The sequence below is a fragment of the Zootoca vivipara genome, chromosome 6, assembly GCF_965207765.1.
Source record: "Zootoca vivipara chromosome 6, rZooViv2.hap1.1, whole genome shotgun sequence".
NCBI classification, from domain to species: Eukaryota; Metazoa; Chordata; class Lepidosauria; order Squamata; family Lacertidae; genus Zootoca; species Zootoca vivipara.
The window spans coordinates 90,565,909-90,580,161 of NC_142589.1; the positions used below are offsets into that span (position 1 = coordinate 90,565,909).

General features: G+C 49.2%; 1 protein-coding gene across 1 annotated transcript in view; it reads right to left on the bottom strand.

Annotated features, from left to right (window-relative positions):
• The window catches only part of FBN3 (fibrillin 3), a 161,109-nt gene extending 149,109 nt beyond the window's left edge, over positions 1–12,000 (bottom strand). Inside the window, exon 1 of the mRNA XM_088673016.1 lies at positions 11,928–12,000. The gene's annotated coding sequence lies outside the window, so the exon portion shown is untranslated. The remainder of the gene's footprint in view (positions 1–11,927) is intronic.
• Between the last annotated feature and the right edge of the window lie 2,253 nt (positions 12,001–14,253).

Consider the following 14,253-nt stretch of genomic DNA (forward strand, 5'->3'; position numbering starts at 1 on the left):
AATAATAATAATAATAATAATAATAATAATTTTATTTATACCCTGCCCACCTGGCTGGGTTTCCCCAGCCACTCTGGGCGGCTTCCAACAGAAGTATTAAAATACAATAATTTATTAAACATTGAAAGCTTCCCTAAACAGGGCTGCCTTCAGATAGAATCATAGAATTGGAAGAGACCACAAGGGCCATCCAGTCCAACCCCCTGCCAAGCAGGAAACACCATCAAAGCATTCCTGACAGATGGCTGTCAAGCCTCCGCTTAAAGACCTCCAAAGAAGGAGACTCCACCACACTCCTTGGCAGCAAATTCCACTGTCTCTTACTGTCAGGAAGTTCTTCCTAATGTTTAGGTGGAATCTTCTTTCTTGTAGTTTGAATCCATTGCTCCATGCCCGCTTCTCTGGAGCAGCAGAAAACAACCTTTCTCCCTCCTCTATATGGCATCCTTTTATATATTTGAACATGGCTATAATATCACCCCTTAATCTTCTCTTTTCCAGGCTAAACATACCCAGCTCCCTAAGCCGTTCCTCATAAGGCATCGTTTCCAGGCCTTTGACCATTTTGGTTGCCCTCTTCTGGACACGTTCCAGCTTGTCAGTATCCTTCTTGAACTGTGGTGCCCAGAACTGGACACAGTACTCCAGGTGAGGTCTGACCAGAGCAGAATACAGTGGTACTATTACTTCCCTTGATCTAGACACTATACTCCTATTGATGCAGCCCAGAATTGCATTGGCTTTTTTAGCTGCTGCATCACACTGCTGACTCATGTCAAGTTTGTGGTCTACCAAGACTCCTAGATCCTTTTCACATGTACTGCTCTCAAGCCAGGTGTCTCCCATCCTGTATTTGTGCCTTTCTTTTCTTTTCGTTTTTGCCCAAGTGTAGTACTTTACATTTCTCCTTGTTAAAATTCATCTTTTTGCTTTGTCCTCTAAAAGTCTGGTAGTCATAGAAATAGCGTAGTTGGTCAAAGGAGCCATGGACCCAAAAAGGTTTAAAACCTCTGGTTTATGGTTACGTGGGAACCTTGCTCCAGCAGCTTAACCATGGTTTGCTTCCTGCTAGCACATCACATTCTGAAACCATGGTTTATTGCCTGCTTGCAAACCTCGGCTTAGTTTAACTATGGTGTAGTCACCCCACCCAAGTTGCTACAGAATCCTAATCTGGAAATGAAAGCAAACTTTGGGGGAACCAGCCACGGTTTGCTTGACTGTCTGTGCGACAAGTCCTGGTTAGCTTGTTGTTGTTGTTGTTTTTAACAAACCATAGTTTAGCGTGAACTAGGCCTGAATATTGATTTGATGGTCCGTGTACGGTTGTAACAAGATGGTTTGAGGCAGGCATCCCCAAACTTCGACCCTCCAGATGTTTTGGACTACAGTTCCCATCTTCCCCGACCACTGGTCCTGCTAGCTAAGGATCATGGGAGTTGTAGGCCAAAACATCTGGAGGGCCACAGTTTGGGGGTGCCTGGTTTGAGGGCATGGTGTTTTGGCAGAGTGTGGGAGCATATATGCACACCAGCTCAATGCCGCACAAAGAGGTCTCATTGCATTCAGAAAAAAGAGTCATAGAAGAGTTGAAAGGGAACTCAGGGGTCATCTAGTCCAACCCCCCTGCACATAGGAGCACATCAATGCGCATGACTGCACATCAGTCATGTGGAAGGGGAAAGAAGCAAAGGAACAGAAGCCTATAGCAAACAACCCATACTCTGATTGTGAGATTAATTTTTGACATTGAAATCAAGGGCTGCAAGAGGGAGCAAGACTCATGCTTTATATTCAGGGGGAAAGACCCTAGCTAGGGAATTTTGCAAATCTGCCAGTTTGGGTTTCGTTCTGTTTCTCATTCGCCCAGCCTTAAATTCAGTTTAGATTTCTACAATCTCTACATTAGTTTATGGTTTGTTTTTCTATTATTATTATTATTATTATTATTATTATTATTATTATTATTATTATTAACATCCTCATGAAAACGTATCAGCGTTTTTTGTTGTGAATTATTACTATCAGGGACAGCCTGAAGCTCAGCTTTGCATACAGAAGACTCCTGGCATTTCCAAGTGCAGAATGTCCCCTATTTGCATCCCTGGAGAGCTGCTGCCAGACAGAGCAGACAATATGGAGCTAGGTGGACAAATACTTCAAGCTGTTCTAAAGCAACTCCCTATGTGCCTGGGTTTAAGCACCCAGCCTAGTGTTTTCCTGTGACATGGACCACCCCCTCTTGAGCTTGCATTCCAGCTGGAAAGCTCTTTGTTATTCCACCTGAAGACCACCCAGCAAGTTTACAACCTGGATGGCATCCGAAACAAAAGGCGTCTCAAGCCCCTTAGAGTCTTCGTCTACAATCCTCCGCATGGTTGGGATGGCTGAGAAACTCGATTCAGATTGCAATTACAGGCAAACAGACTATAATTTGCACTTTCCGAAACAATGCACAGACCCAAAGGTTGCTAGCCTTTGAAAATTCGCAGTTTTCTGAATTTTGCAATGCACTTCTCTAGTCAAGTAATGTGTACAGCAATGCTTAGAAATGCAGCTACTTGCATTAATAACATAATTGCAATGATGCACTATAACCAGGAGAAAAGTCTTTGCAAAAGAGTGCATTTTAGTAGCAATGTTGCTAGAGGGGTGCTAGGGTTTTATGAGGACTTAAAAAAAATAGTTTGCAGACTGATGTGGAACTAGGGTTGCCACATTTCAAAAAACTGAAAATCCAGACACAAAAGTCTAGATTTCCAACTTGAGTTGCCATACGCCCGGGTTTTCCCTGACCTTTCAGCGATTTCCACCCGGAGACTGTTTCCGACTGCCGTATTCCGGCTGTGCCCCAGAAATTCCAGACATATGGCAGCTCTAACAAAGTGTGGAGAAATGAGAAACAGAGAAAAGCTGAAATTGAGAGATTCGCCTATTCCTACCTGGGTGGAAGCCCTCAATTAACTCCATGGATCAAACATCTAGGAATTTGATTATTACCCTCCTCCTCCTCCTCCTCCTCCTCCTCCTCCTCCTCCTCCTCCTCATTATTTATTAAATTTCATATAATAGAATCATGGAATCATAGAGTTGGAAGAGACCACAAGGACCATCCAGTCCAACCCCCTGCCAAGCAGGAAACACCATCAAAGCATTCCTGACAGATGGCCGTCAAGCCTCTGCTTAAAGACCTCCAAAGAAGGAGACTCCAACCACACTTCTTGGCAGCAAATTCCACTGTCAAACAGCTCTTACTGTCAGGAAGTTCTTCCTAATATTTAGGTGGAATCTTCTTGTAGTTTGAATCCATTGCTCCATGTCTGCTTCTCTGGAGCAGCAGAAAACAACCTTTCTCCCTCCTCTATATGACATCCTTTTATATATTTGAACATGGCTATCATATCACCCCTTGACCTTCTCTTCTCCAGGCTAAACATACCCAGCTCCCTAAGCCGTTCCTCATAAAGCATCGTTTCCAGGCCTTTGACCATTTTGGTTGCCCTCTTCTGGACACGTTCCAGTTTGTCAGTATCCTTCTTGAACTGTGGTGCCCAGAACTGAAATTTATTGGCCACATTTTAACCAAGGACACTCAAAGCAACTTACGATACTTATGCAATCAGAAACATGCATTGAAACGGACGTAAAAGAAAAAACCAACTTGTTCATATTTTTTCAAAAGTCCAAATTGGAACATTCCATCCACTCAGAGGAGGCCGCAGACACTTAAAAGCCAAAAGTCTGGTTATAGAAGAAAGTTTTCACCTGCCACCCAAAGACATCATAGAATCGTAGAGTTGGAAAGGACCCCAAGGGCAGTGGCGTAGGAAGTTGCTCGGGCACCCAAAGTGGCAAACATGACGTGCACCCGGGGGTGTGGCGGGGCTACGTAGAGCACATGAGCAGCATCGCTATGTATGGCATATCTGTCACTACGTACGACACATGTTTCGCTACGTAGCGATGCTGTGCATGTGCGCTATATAGCGGGGTGTCGGCACCGCCGCTCGTGCTGCCCCCCAAACGACGGAGCTAGGAACGGGCCGCCCCCTCCGCTCCCCCCTTCCTACGCCCCTGCCCAAGGGTCATTTAGCATAACCTCCAACATTTCCCCGAAAATAGGGATATCCTATTCCATTTTAATAACAATAATAAATTTATTATTTATACCCCGCCGATCTGACTGGGTTATCCTGGCCACTCTGGGTAGCTTCCAACATATATAGAAACATAATAAAACATTAAACATTTCAAAAAAAAACTTCCCTATACAGGATTGCTTTCAGACGGCTCGCCAAGGGTCCAATAACTCCACCCCCTCCAACATTTCTCCAATGAAAATAGGGGTGTCCTAAGGAAAAATGCGTGGGACACGGGTGGCGATGTGGGTTAAGCCACAGAGCCTAGGGCTTGCCGATCAGAAGGTCGGCGGTTCGAATCCCCGCGATGGGGTGAGCTCCCGTTGCTCGGTCCCAGCTTCTGCCAACCTAGCAGTTCGAAAGCACGTCAAAGTGCAAGTAGATAAATACCGGTAGGTGCCGCTCCGGCGGGTAAACAGCGTTTCCGTGCGCTGCTCTGGTTCACCAGAAGCAGCTTAGTCCTGCTGGCCACATGACCCGGAAGCTGTCTGCGGACAAACGCCGGCTCCCTCGGCGTACAGAGCGAAATGAGTGTGCACCCCCAGAGTCATTCACGACTGGACCTAACGGTCAGGGGTACGTTTACCTAAGCAAAAAGCGGGATGTTCCGGGATCAAATCAGAAACTGGGACGGCTTCTATAAATCAGGGATGCCCCTGGAAAATAGGGACACTTAGAGGGTATGTTATTCTCCTTGCAGAAGTGGGGTTTAAACCACTGTGAGGACTGTAGTTTCACGAGGGGAATAGGGGTCTGCTAGCATCCCTTGTGGGATGCGGGTGGCACTGTGGGTTAAACCATAGAACCTAGGGCTTGCCGATCAGAAGTTCGTCGGTTCGAATCCCCGCGACGGGGTGAGCTCCCGTTGCTCGGTCCTAGCTCCTGCCAACCTAGCAGTTCGAAAGCACGCCCAAAATGCAAGTAGATAAATAGGTACTGTTCCGGCGGGAAGGTAAATGACTTCCATGTGCTGCTCTGGTTTGCCAGAAGCGGCTTGGTCATGACCTGGAAGCTGTACGCCGGCTCCCTCGGCCAATAGAGCGAGATGAGCGCCGCAACCCCAGAGTCGGTCACGACGACCTAAGGCATTCCTGTCTTCCACTGCCGCCCACAGTTTGGTCAGACTCATGTTGGTAGCTTCAAAAACACTGTCCAACCATCTCGTCCTCTGTCGTCCCCTTCTCCTTCTGCCCACCATCTTTCCCAGCATCAGGGTCTTTTCCAGGGAGTCTTCTCTTCTCATGAGGTGGCCAAAGTATTGGAGCCTCAGCTTCAGCCAAAGGCGACTATGGGGTTGCGGCGCCCATCTCGCTTTCAGGCCGAAGGAGCCGGAGTTTGTCCACAGACGGCTTTCTGGGTCATGTGACCAGCAGGACTAAACCGCTTCTGGCACAACGGGACACCGTGACAGAAACCAGAGCACACGGAAACGGTGTTTACCTTCCCACCGCAGTGGTACCTATTTATCTACTTGCGCTGGCGTGCTTTCGAACTGCTAGGTTGACAGGAGCTGGGACAGAGCAACAGGAGCTCACCCCGTCACGGGGATTAGAACCGCCGACCTTCCGATTGGCAAGCCCAAGAGGCTAGGTGGTTTAGACCACAGCGCCACCCGCATCCCCCTCTTAAATGGATCTCATCAGGCGCTCTCAGTCACATGGGACCACTATCACAGTCAAACGCATTTTTGAGAAGCTCTGGTTATCTGCTCAAGACATGCCTGCCCTTTCCCTCTTCCCAATTTGGGCAACCGTAGTAAACATCTCCGGTTTATCTTGCTCTGGAATCCCTTTGAGGTCATGACGCGCCCCTCTGAATTGGGATTAACGTGATGGGGAGCATGGAAGAGTGCCCTTAAGAAGAAGGGAAACGAAAAATGAATGGGCATTCCAGTCAATCAGCGCAGCTCTGGCTCGGCTGGATTCCCAAGGAAAGGAAATGGGAGAGGGGCTTAGTGCCCAGATCTCAGCGAGACAGAGACCCCGACAGAGATGGCGTGAGGCATGGGGAAGGGGGTTGCCTGTGAAGGCAGAACGGCACAGATCTGACCTGGGGGGAGCCGGTCAGGATACCCTCCTCAGCTGATTTCAGAGTGGCTCGTTTTCACTAAACTGGGAAGGGTAGCTGATGCCGCAGAAACCAGAATCAGAATTCAAGGTGACCTTCAAGAATGACAAATGTCAGAGTTTACACTTAAACAGAAAAAAAACCAGCTGCGCGGATATAAAATTGGGGACACCTGACTTTCTAGCAGTACATGTTGAAAGGATCTGGGGGTCTTGGAGGACCACGAGCTTAACATGAGTCCACAGTGTGATGCAGCAGCAAAAAAAACCTAATGTTATTCTAGGGGGCATCAACAGAAGTCTAGTGTCCAGATCAAGGGAAGTCAAAGTCCCCCTCTATTCTGCCTTGCTCAGATCACACCTGGAATGCCATGTCCAATTCTGGGCATCACAATTTAAGAAGGATGTTGACAAGCTGGAAGGTGTGCAGAGGAGGGCGACCGAGATGATCAAGGGCCTGGAAACCAAGCCTGATGAGGAACAGTTGAAGGAGCTGGGGGTGTTTGGCCTGGAAAAGAGGAGACTGAGAGGAGATATGAGAGCCATCTCCAAGTATCTACAGGAGTGCCACATGGAAGATGGAGCAAGCTTGTTTCCTCCTGGTCTGGATGGGAGCAGGACTCGAACCCATGGCTTCAAGTTACATGAAAGAAGATTCCGGATCAACATCAGGAAGAGCTTTCTGATGGTAAGAGCTGTTCAACAGTGGAACAGACTTCCTCGGACGATGGCGGAAATGGGGGTTTCTGCATTGCAGGTTGTTCTAAATGACCCTTGTACTAGACACCCCTTGGGGTCTCTCTTAAGCCAAGAGAGGGAGAGAAAGATTAACTACCCTCAGTGTGGTATAGAAAGCCCAGTGGCTTGACTGTACCCATGGAAGAAGGCAGCCTGCTTTGTTTCCTTGCAATGATAAAACAGACTATAGTTTCTCTTGCAAACAAAAAACAGTACATTTAATCATCACAACAACCCTGTGAGGTGGGCTTCATGATGTAGGGGGGTCGCTTTTCCCAAACCAAGAATTTTCTGGACCTTTCCCCAAGCCGTTAATTTTTCGGGGGGGGGGAGGGGGGAATCCATGTCATAAGTAACAAGGAATGGGTTCCAACTGCACAAACAATAACACACCAAGTTTTTTTTCCTCCCCATAGCTTTTAGCTTTGTTTACAAAATGCAAGTAAAGTAAACATGCTAAATTAGATCGCTCTCTAGGCCATCAGAGAAATGTCTCAATGCAAGCTGAATTCCCCCAATGCTAATTGCCCAGACAAAAATCTAATTCAGCTTTTTTTGGGATGGGGAGAATCCACATCATTGGGCAAATTAGACTACTTTGAGAGCCTGACTCACATATGATCATCTAGCGAGTTCCATACCTATGTGAAAATTTGAACCCAGGCCCTCGCCTACTGCCCTAGCTACTGTCTGTCTCAGAGCTGCAAGGTTTCTGCATAAAAAATCTGAGTTAATTCAAGATTGCGCAAGTGAGCCAAATCCTGTGTAAAGGAAGGTAAAGGGATGGGAGTGCCTTTGCCAAGACGAAGGTCACGTGGTCCCCCAAAAAGTTGGTTATATTGTTTATGTATTGCTGAAGACAGGAGTGCCTGGCGTGCTATGGTCCATGGGGTCACAAAGAGTCGGACACAACTAAACGACAACAACAATTGCTGCCACTGCAGCCAGAATTCTGTATGCGCAGAAATGGGAAGTAGTTGAAATGAAAGAGGACTTTAGAACGATTGGACTACAGTAGTACCTCGGAAGTTGGACGGAATCTGTTCCAGAAGTCCATTCGACTTCCAAAATGTTCGGAAACCAAGGTGCGGCTTCTGATTGGCTGCAGGAAGCTCCTGCAGCCATTCAGAAGCCATGGAAGCCCCGTCAGATGTTCGGGTTCCAAAGAACGTTTGCAAACCGGAACACTCACTTCCAGGTTTGCGGCATTCGGGAGCCAAAATGTCCGACTCGCAAGGCGTTTGGGGGATCCAAGGTATGACTGTATAAGGAGATGGCAAAACTGACAGCAAAAATAAGAGACCCAAAAGACGGAATGTTTGCGAAAAAGTGGAGACCCTTTTCGGGTTATCTGAGAAAATATTACAGTCAAATGAAACCGCAGGCAGTGCTGGAAATATAAGCAAAGGAATGAGAATGATGAAGTTGAGGTGTGTACAATTCAAGCAGTCATTGCACATGCCCAGATGGTTTGGCGAATTGGCATTTGACACAAGGAAAGAAATCAGGGAATGGGCATCCGAGTTTGCAGTGTTTGGGAGCCGATTTGTTCGGGAGCCAAGGCATTCAAGATCCAAGGTACGACTGTAATTTGATTTATTAGGTCTTCAGAGAACGAATGGTATAGACATTTAACTAATAATAATAATAATAATAATAATAATAATAATAATGTCCCAGGGCAGGCCGCAGCAATTTACAGGTACAACATTCAAACGGTTTAAAACAAAATATAGTCACAGGAAGGGGGTGTTTTTCTGCAAATACATATATATTTCAGGTATATACAGACTAAATAAGTGCATCTTTAGTATGCAATGAAAACTATACAACGAAGTTGCCACAGCACACTCCTCCCATAGCTGCCAAGTTATCCCTTTTTTACAGGGATTTTCCCTTATGCTGAATAGGCTTCCTCGCGAGAAAAGCGAAAACTTGGCAGCTATGCACTCCTCCAAACTTCTGATGGTGGCAGAACTACCAAATGTTTGTCTCTGCTCCACTTCGGATCTTAATACCCAAGGAACATCTGTTTGGGAAGGAGGTAGCCTCTCAGATATTTGGGTCCTAATTCATAGAACCATCACATAATTGTGGAGTTGGAAGGAAACCCCCCAAGGGGTCATCTAGTCCAATCCCCTGCAATGCAGGAAGTCATTGAGTTTAGCTGGAAACACTAGCATGAAACTCCCTGAATTGGGCCCAGAAACAAACTGAGCACCTTGCTCCGAGGAAGAGGGCAGCCCGTGTTCTGAGACGAAGGGGAAATAAAATCCCTCAGGCCCATAGCAGCGTCTCACACGGATGAGCAGAAATAGCGAGAGCCGAGTTCAAATCTCACCTCTGGTCATGAACTCAGCATAAAGCAGCTTTCAGCAAATACTCTTGTCCCTCTCCTGTATCATGTAGGAATGGTTATTAGGCTACTTTACAGGGCTGTTTGTAAGGGATCCTGAGAGCCAGAGCAGCGTCCGACTGGTCTGCGCAGCCATGACACTAGTCCATATGCTACCTCTCTGCCTCCTCTCTGCTTTCCCAGGGATTCTATTACTGGCCCGCCTTGCAGGGTCATTGTAAAGATTCTACGAAGCACTTTGAATATTCAAGACGGGTCTGTTCTTAGATGTGCTGCATGCAGTGATTGGGGCCTGGCCCAAATGCCTTTACATGTAGGGAGCCTTATTCTGGCAACTCCATGCTTGAGGCCAGTTCTGTGCAGGCACAAGCACATCTGCCAAATCTTCAACATGCACGAAGGGGCACATAAAAGCACATGAGTGGGGAGCATTGCACTTGAAAGTTCTCCAAGTGGCTCCCAGGAAACTTAGAAATCTGCCTTATATGGCGTCTCTACACAAGTGTTTCCCAAACTTGGGTCTTCAGCTGTTTTTGGACCACAGACCCACCATCCCTGACCCCTGGGCCTGCGAGCTGGGAGGATGGGAGTTGTAGTCCAACAACAGCTGGAGACCCAAGTTTGGGATCAGGGTTTTCCCAAACACTGGTCTACCACACGGACTGGCAGTGGCTGCCCAGGATTTCTCTCACAGCACTGCCCAGAGGATAGAACCCGGTTCCTTCTGGATTTGGGAGGCAGAGCTGGCGGCGAGCCCAACCAGAAGGCAACGGAGGAAGGGTAACGATACTTGTGTCATGTTATTATTTTATCAGGCTGCGTGCTCATGGAACAGATTGTCTGGGAGCGACCTAAGATTCTAGTCCTCATGAGTGATTCAGAAGCTGTCTTAGACCGAGTCAGATTGCTGGTCCTGGTAGTTGCTTTCTAGAGATGCTGGGATCAAATTCAAGACCTCCTGACACACACACACACACACACACCACTGGGCTATGCCCCTCTTCCAGTTTGATCTGCAATGGCACTCCACGCATGGGCGCCTCGTCATGTGCGAATCTCCCCACTCAGACGGTCACCTTGGAATGTGGGGCGCTTGGCGGGCAGAGCAGGAGCACAGGAAGGCCTCGGAGCTACTTTCTCTCCCCACAAACTTTGCTCCGGATGTGCGCCCATTCAATGCCCCTCATCAGAAGCAGGGAACCCCCCCCCGCCATCCTCATCAAACCCCCCAACCTCTCCTCTCCCACGACTCACCAAGAAGAACGCGCCCCCAAAACAAAACTAGTTGATGTTGCAAACCATAGAAGGCAACTCCTCGGGGCCGAGGCCCCCTTTGGTCCTCCCCAATAAAATATTTGAGGGTACGGGGGGGCAGAAAATTAATGGGGATTGCCATTCCAATGGTGTGCGTGCACGATATCATGCAGGGCGGGGCTTAACTGCCCCCCCCCAAAAGAAATATTTTATTCAAGTTGCAAACAGAACAGTTCTCACATATTCAACTCCCCGGGAAGGGGAGGGTGTCACCCATTTTGCAAATCTCTCCCAGCAGCACCGAGGGGGGTAGGCATGCCAGAGGCTCTCAGAGCAACATGTGAGAAAGCTTAAACCCCCCCCCCCGCCTTCCTAAAAATGAGCAGGGGGGAGGAAGCATGAAGAGGAACAAAGAGACCCCTTCGGATCTGCCTTGCCCTGCTATGCGCTGCTGCGTTTGTCTGCTCCAGGGCTGGGAGAGGGGATCCGGGGCGATTCGGGGCCACCACGGGGAATGGGGGTGTGGGTGCAGCACCCCCAGAGCAATCTAAGGTAGGCAAGGCATGCAGGAACCCCACGCAAGCGAGCAACACAAACACATGCGCGCACACGCCGGCACAAGAGGTCCCTGCGCAATGAATGGGAGCCGTGCGCCAGGGCGCACGACGAGAGCGTCCAGACGTACTTGCACTGGGGAAGCGGCTGTGTCCCGCCACATCCCAATTCGAAATCTCAGTTTAGGTCTCCGAGATCACGCCCGGATGAGAGAGGACCAAATCTTACCTCCTTGTCAATGGTGCGGGGAGGGAGAGAGGGAGAGAGGGAGGCTGGCTTTAAAAAAATAAAAAATATTGAAACCAGACAGACTCACTCGTGCGATCCGCGACAAGAAGACGGAAAATCCCACTGCGAGCGCGAGGTTTCTTTTTTTGGTGCCCGTGGGAAACTCTTTCGAAGCCCCCTTACACAGTTTTGAGTGGTTGGGGGGTAAGAGAGGAGGGCTTTCGTGTCATTCCCAAAAGGATCCCCCCACTCATCCCCCCCCAAAAAAGTGGAGAGAACGGTATCTCGAAGAGGGGTCTCTTGGGTTGCTAGCCTTCTCCTGGGTGGGATCGGGGAAGAAAGACCATGGCTGAGGAATGTCAGAAGTGAACAAAGAAAACGGGGTGGGGGGGGGCAGAGAGAAGAAGGGAGAGGGGGGGACACAAAGGACGGCGCAGCAAAGAGCTGCAAAGGAAACCCACCCGCCCCATTTGCAAAAGTCACTGGAATAGTTTTCCTGGCGGGTGTCCGTCCCCCCACCCACCCCGCCAACCCTCTAACCAAATCTGGAGCGATGTTTTAAAAAAGAATAGATAGAAGTTTTACAGATACCTTCTTGATCCTAGAATTCCAAAGATGAGCCGTGGATTTCTTTGTTTAAGTTCTGAGCCGGGCAGGAGTGTGGGGGGGTGGGGGAGAGAGGGGGGGAATCACAGCCTTTTTGGAGGAAAGGAGGAGAGAGCATCCAAATCGGGCAGGGGGAGGTCCTTGAAGCTTGAGAAGGGGTTCTGGGGGGGAGGAGGGAGAAGAGGAGGGGGTAGAGAGAGGGAGGAAGGCTGCTGAATTCTTCAGCCAAAAGTTTTTAACTTCAAGGCTGGGAGTAGGCCGGTGGGGGGGGGCATAAGGTGGAAGGGTTTAGCCGGTGGGGAGGGGGGCTTTCAAAAGCAGGGGCTGGGGTCTCCTTGGCACCCTGGTTCTGTTGGGCCTGGAGACCCTGGACAGCCGCCTGCCTCCTTCCCTCCTCCCCCACTTTCCCCTCCCCATGACAGCTTCTCGACTCCAGGCGTGAAAGGCTGTGGGTGGCAGAGGGGAAAAATTAATAACACATCCCTCGACTTCAAAGGGCCTTGCAGTGGGAAGGAGAGAGGGCTTCGCTGGGAATGAATGAAAGAAGAGAGAAAGGCAATTTGGCCTGTCTATTGTTCCCCTTAAATGGGTGGGTACAGGGAAAGTCTGGTGGGCAGCGAAACCCCCACTGCCTGCCTGCGCTCCCAAGGTTGGAGAGGAGGTTTTTCTAAGCAGCTGGAAACTTTTCATGGGCGCCAGCCTCAGGGTTCCACAAAGCTCTTCACCAGGCGGGGCAAAAGCGCTTTGTGAAACCGGGGAGTTTGCGTACTCTGTCGCCGACCTACACAGACTGACATTAAACGATACCTGGTGAAGCAAAGAGCAGGAGCCCTACCTATGAGCTATGATCTGTGTTCCCTAAAAACAAAGCAGTTTTCTAGTCCTCATGGTTCTGAATCAAAGGGCCTAAATGGGAACAGTATGCTAAGTCAGGTCATTGGTTCCATCCAGTTCAGGACTGTCTACGAGGGTTTCCCAAACTTGGGCCTCCAGCTGTTTTCCGATCACAGTTCCCAGCGTCCCTGGTCACTGGTTCTGCTAGCTAGGGATGATGGGACTTATAGAAGTTCCCCAAAACAGCTGGAGACCTGAGTTTGGGAAACCTTTGTCTACGACAACTGGCACAACAATGCTGTAGGATTGAGTGTTAGAGGCCGAGGGAAACACCAAATTTCAGCTGCATTGCCTGTGGCATAGCATGGGTTGCCAGTGCCTATTTGGGAAAGGGGCATGGCGGGGGGCGGGGGGACCAGGACCGGACTCCACCTGCCCAGCCAGGCCCCTCCACCTGCACCAGCCGTAGCATGCCCCCAGGAAACTCCACCATTCCTGCCCAGGAGCCAGCTTTGGCTGAGATTCCGCCATTGCAGGGGGGTTGGACTAGAGGACTCTTGGGTGCCCCTTCCAACTCTGCGATTCTATGATGGGAGGAAAATCCGATACCGTTTGCATGTAAAGGCAAACCTGCTTGCACTTTCTAAAACCCCACGTGAACAGAAATTCAGCCTTCCCCCCCCCCCATTTCAAATTCCCCCTTTCCCGAATTTTGCAATTCAAATCTCAAAGCCAAGCAGTGTGTCCCTAATTTGCAGAAAGGTGTGGAAATGTCGAGGCCACAATCCCTGAGAGAAATCCTGAAATGGACATATTTGCCTGAACATGTAGATGGCAGAATAGTACAATCATTTGCTTTGCCACATGGGGAGAAAGAGTTTGTTTTTTGGGGGGAAGCTTGGAGCAAAGGAAACGTTTGTGTTCGGGCTCCCCTCTTTGCTAGACACAGTTGGGCAGGTGGAAGGCAGCCCAGGCTCTTGCATGCTCTCAGCCGCAGCCCCAAATCCCCTGCTTCCTGAAAGAATCAGGAATTAAGACTCATTTCCCTCGATGCAATCAGCATTGAAAGGACGTACTCCTGGGTGCAACATGCCTCAAATAAAGACCTGGTTTTTTTGGGGGGGTAGCAGGTAGGGGCGATGCGGAATGAGTTGCATGCAGAAAGCCACGGGCGCACTCTGGGGAGCCCACAGATGGGTGGAGCACGCCGTACGTCTAAAGCACATCACTTCCCACCAAATAACACCGGGAACTGTAGTTTGCCCCTCACTGAGCTACAATTCCCTGCACCTTTAACAAATGGCAGTGCCTAGGTTTCTTTGAGGGAGCTGTGTGCTTTAAACCATCCGCACCTTTAGCCTGAATGGGGGCAACTTTGGCCATCGTGATGTATATGCATAGGTTATCTCACGTCCGGACTACTGCAATGCACTTCCTGCGGGGTTTCCCTGGCAGCTAGTTTGGAGGTGCAGAGTGC